This window comes from Schistocerca piceifrons, unplaced genomic scaffold (genome assembly GCF_021461385.2).
Source record: "Schistocerca piceifrons isolate TAMUIC-IGC-003096 unplaced genomic scaffold, iqSchPice1.1 HiC_scaffold_961, whole genome shotgun sequence".
Taxonomy (NCBI): Eukaryota; Metazoa; Arthropoda; class Insecta; order Orthoptera; family Acrididae; genus Schistocerca; species Schistocerca piceifrons.
This window is the reverse complement of record NW_025729236.1, coordinates 1,325,001-1,330,000: the sequence shown is the minus strand read 5'-3', so window position 1 is coordinate 1,330,000 and position 5,000 is coordinate 1,325,001. Positions and strand designations below refer to the sequence as shown.

Below are 5,000 nucleotides of genomic sequence, written 5' to 3'. Positions count from 1 at the left end.
CAGACCGAGCCCCACTGCATGGGGGGAGTCTTTGTCACTAATGTACACAGATGGAACATTTTGGACTGGAACCAGATTACCCGTACACACGGCGCTGATTAGTAATCAATGCAGAGCCATCAAACTACAGCAAATATACACAACTGTCCGTATACATGCTGAAAGAGTCTGCCCACAATGGGAACCACACGTCAGCCAGACACTCTGATCACGCACCACTCTCTGCTTCTAACAGGCGCACATACAATATGTAAGCACCAGCATGGAACAACATCCAGTGCATCTTCTCCGCCACATTACACAATCCACACTATCACAACCAGACCAGGAGGTCCATGCGGAAAATACAATATCCCAGCCTTTCGACATCCACCATTGCGCAGACCAGGCACCAACACCCACACATGTCCTATACAACGGTGCACCCAACATCACAATAGTACCTCCTGTCACAGCGCACAAACAATGACATGAGTCAAAGACACAGGTCTCACACAAGCATAGAATTGGAGCGCCGCCTCTAATAAGCCAAAGGTGCATCCTGACGTGACAAATCTGATCATGTCACAAGCATTCACTTACTATAATCACTATCAACGAACCTGCCGCCCCCGCCCCCCCCCCCTACACCTTTCCTTACAACAACGTGTAACCTAACCTAACCTAACCTAACCTATGTTGTACCTTAACCTAACCTATGTTGTACCTTAACCTAACCTATGTTGTACCTTAACCTAACCTATGTTGTACCTTAACCTAACCTATGTTGTACCTTAACCTAACCCATGTTGTACCTTAACCTAACCCATGTTGTACCTTAACCTAACCCATGTTGTGCCTTAACCTAACCCATGTTGTGCCTTAACCTAACCCATGTTGTGCCTTAACGTAACCCATGTTGTGCCTTAACGTAACCCATGTTGTGCCTTAACCTAACCCACGTTGTGCCTTAACGTAACCCACGTTGTGCCTTAACGTAACCCACGTTGTGCCTTAACGTAACCCACGTTGTGCCTTAACGTAACCCACGTTGTGCCTTAACGTAACCCACGTTGTGCCTTAACGTAACCCACGTTGTGCCTTAACGTAACCCACGTTGTGCCTTAACGTAACCCACGTTGTGCCTTAACGTAACCCACGTTGTGCCTTAACGTAACCCACGTTGTGCCTTAACCTAACCCACGTTGTGCCTTAACCTAACCCACGTTGTCCCCTAACCTAACCCACGTTGTCCCCTAACCTAACCCACGTTGTCCCCTAACCTAACCCACGTTGTCCCCTAACCTAACCCACGTTGTCCCCTAACCTAACCCATGTTGTCCCCTAACCTAACCCATGTTGTCCCCTAACCTAACCCATGTTGTCCCCTAACCTAACCCATGTTGTCCCCTAACCTAACCCATGTTGTCCCCTAACCTAACCCATGTTGTGCCCTAACGTAACCCATGTTGTGCCCTAACGTAACCCACGTTGTGCCTTAACGTAACCCACGTTGTGCCTTAACGTAACCCACGTTGTGCCTTAACGTAACCCACGTTGTGCCTTAACGTAACCCACGTTGTGCCTTAACGTAACCCACGTTGTGCCTTAACGTCACCCACGTTGTGCCTTAACGTAACCCACGTTGTGCCTTAACGTAACCCACGTTGTGCCTTAACGTAACCCACGTTGTGCCTTAACGTAACCCACGTTGTGCCTTAACGTAACCCACGTTGTCCGCTAACGTAACCCACGTTGTCGCCTAAACCTGCTCTGTAATTGTTATACGACTCGTTCAATTAGTGTAGTGTTGCCCACCCGCAACCCTCGCAATATAGTTCGCTACTCGCACTGCCCGCTCCCCTGTGTATCGCTTCATGTTAAACACCTTGCAAGTCTTGCTGACTTTCCACATGCTCCTGCTGTACACTGTTATGTGGATGGCAGCAGGACGTACATGCCGCCCCCCCCCCCCCCCCACCCCTCCCCACGTCCCCACCTTGCCCCCTGCCTTCGCAAGCTGGTTGGTGAGAAGTTTGCATGTTCAATGCCCTTCGCATGCGACGTACTCAGGCTACGTTGTGGTGCGGCCTGTGTCAACTGTCCGCTGATGTCGTACGCATAAACCACAATCTGTACTGCACATTCGTCCTTATGTACTGAATGATACATCGTGGCACATGTGTGACCGTACAACGACTGCGCCCAAAAACGGCGGACCATACAGTGCAAATATTGTGCACGCAGCTACGTGTCGTCTCCCTATGAGAGCTGGATTGCAGTGTGGTACGCCATAGAGACGTGTGGGAGGAACGGACGCCGTGGATGGCGATCAGCATGAGCTGTGTGTTGATGTATTCGGACCTAGTCGTCTCTCCTCAAACACCGTGATAGCATGGTGCACCGCGTTCCATATCTGCGACATGCTACAGAGGCCGGTTGACAGTCGTTCGAGCAATGGACATCGCATACGTACGGGGGCCACCTTCCACGTATTGTCTAGGCGTGCACATTTTGTTGCGTGTATGTGGGCAGACGTAGTGTGGCGTGACACCTGACACAGGCATGCAATAATCGTTGAAGTTGCTAATGGCGATGGACGCCTACGTTTGCTGGTGAAGTTACGCAAATGAAGAAATGGTAACCCGTTGTGGTGCGGTTGTTCTCGCTAGGGGTGAATCGGTGATGGCGACGATAGGTTGAGGTACTAACCGGTTGTTCCAGCGATACCCACCATGCCGATGAAACTGAACGGCATCTGGGTGTGAAGCGATACGCGGCGGTGGCTGGGTGGGACCGTCCCCGGCCGGTGAGGGGGCGCCTCCCGGCGTGCTGGCCGCGCGGTGCGTGGGCGCACGCGCTACAGCCGGCTGGTGGGGGCGGCCAGTGGCAGGCGCGCCGGCCGACGGACGCGGCAGGCGTCGCAGCTGCGCGCCGGCGCACCCTGCGCGCGGCGCCGTGCGGCCAAAGTAGGTCCTCGCGGGCCCGGTGCGAAGCGCGGTGGACATCTTCAGTGTGCTGGTCCGATTGAGGACTGTGTGCGTTGAGGATGCGCCGCCGCCCGGCGCTCGGCGCCGCGACGCCGTCTGCTGCTCGGTCGCCCCAGCGGTTCTCGCTGGTGGTTTGTATCGCAGCTGTGCGGATGTGTTGGCGCGTGCGCTGTGCTGGGAGAGTTCGCTTCGGCACCCAAGTGGGGCTTTTGTCCTTCTGTGGCGCTGGCGTTGGAGCTGCCGGTCACCGTAGGTGGCGCGTGTTGTCTCCCGCCGGCAATGCCACGACAGCACGCTCCCGGGCCTCTGTCGGCAGCGGCAAGCTCAGTTGGGAGCACGGGTGGTCGCACCGAAAGCGTCTACTCGCCTAACTCCGGGCGATTGCGCCTCTCTCGAACCCGACCAAGTACTTGGGACGGCGCTGCGCGCCGCCGGGACCTGAGAGGGTTTCGAGGTGTATTGTGCAGGGGAGCTCAGCCTCCTCCTGTTTGCAGAATGATTGAGCGGACGCTTGCGTGTTCGCGCGGGCCCCCGGGACACACTCCCGGGCGGCCGGCTGCTCAGCTCTAGTTGACGCAGCTCCCTGGTTGATCCTGCCAGTAGTCATATGCTTGTCTCAAAGATTAAGCCATGCATGTCTCAGTACAAGCCGCATTAAGGTGAAACCGCGAATGGCTCATTAAATCAGTTATGGTTCCTTAGATCGTACCCACGTTACTTGGATAACTGTGGTAATTCTAGAGCTAATACATGCAAACAGAGTCCCGACCAGAGATGGAAGGGACGCTTTTATTAGATCAAAACCAATCGGTCGGCTCGTCCGGTCCGTTTGCCTTGGTGACTCTGAATAACTTTGGGCTGATCGCACGGTCCTCGTACCGGCGACGCATCTTTCAAATGTCTGCCTTATCAACTGTCGATGGTAGGTTCTGCGCCTACCATGGTTGTAACGGGTAACGGGGAATCAGGGTTCGATTCCGGAGAGGGAGCCTGAGAAACGGCTACCACATCCAAGGAAGGCAGCAGGCGCGCAAATTACCCACTCCCGGCACGGGGAGGTAGTGACGAAAAATAACGATACGGGACTCATCCGAGGCCCCGTAATCGGAATGAGTACACTTTAAATCCTTTAACGAGTATCTATTGGAGGGCAAGTCTGGTGCCAGCAGCCGCGGTAATTCCAGCTCCAATAGCGTATATTAAAGTTGTTGCGGTTAAAAAGCTCGTAGTTGGATTTGTGTCCCACGCTGTTGGTTCACCGCCCGTCGGTGTTTAACTGGCATGTATCGTGGGACGTCCTGCCGGTGGGGCGAGCCGAAGGCGTGCGACCGCCCCGTGCGTGCTCGTGCGTCCCGAGGCGGACCCCGTTGAAATCCTACCAGGGTGCTCTTTATTGAGTGTCTCGGTGGGCCGGCACGTTTACTTTGAACAAATTAGAGTGCTTAAAGCAGGCAAGCCCGCCTGAATACTGTGTGCATGGAATAATGGAATAGGACCTCGGTTCTATTTTGTTGGTTTTCGGAACCCGAGGTAATGATTAATAGGGACAGGCGGGGGCATTCGTATTGCGACGTTAGAGGTGAAATTCTTGGATCGTCGCAAGACGAACAGAAGCGAAAGCATTTGCCAAGTATGTTTTCATTAATCAAGAACGAAAGTTAGAGGTTCGAAGGCGATCAGATACCGCCCTAGTTCTAACCATAAACGATGCCAGCCAGCGATCCGCCGCAGTTCCTCCGATGACTCGGCGGGCAGCCTCCGGGAAACCAAAGCTTTTGGGTTCCGGGGGAAGTATGGTTGCAAAGCTGAAACTTAAAGGAATTGACGGAAGGGCACCACCAGGAGTGGAGCCTGCGGCTTAATTTGACTCAACACGGGAAACCTCACCAGGCCCGGACACCGGAAGGATTGACAGATTGATAGCTCTTTCTTGATTCGGTGGGTGGTGGTGCATGGCCGTTCTTAGTTGGTGGAGCGATTTGTCTGGTTAATTCCGATAACGAACGAGACTCTAGCCTGCTAACTAGTCGC

At 53.9% G+C, this 5,000-nt stretch overlaps 1 non-coding gene across 1 annotated transcript in view; it reads left to right on the top strand.

The window, feature by feature from the left end:
• The first annotated feature begins 3,549 nt into the window (after positions 1-3,549).
• Positions 3,550-5,000, top strand: part of LOC124774184 — a 1,909-nt gene continuing 458 nt past the window's right edge. Inside the window, exon 1 of the ribosomal RNA XR_007015176.1 lies at positions 3,550-5,000. This exon is cut by the window's right edge and continues 458 nt beyond it. This is a non-coding gene — a ribosomal RNA (small subunit ribosomal RNA).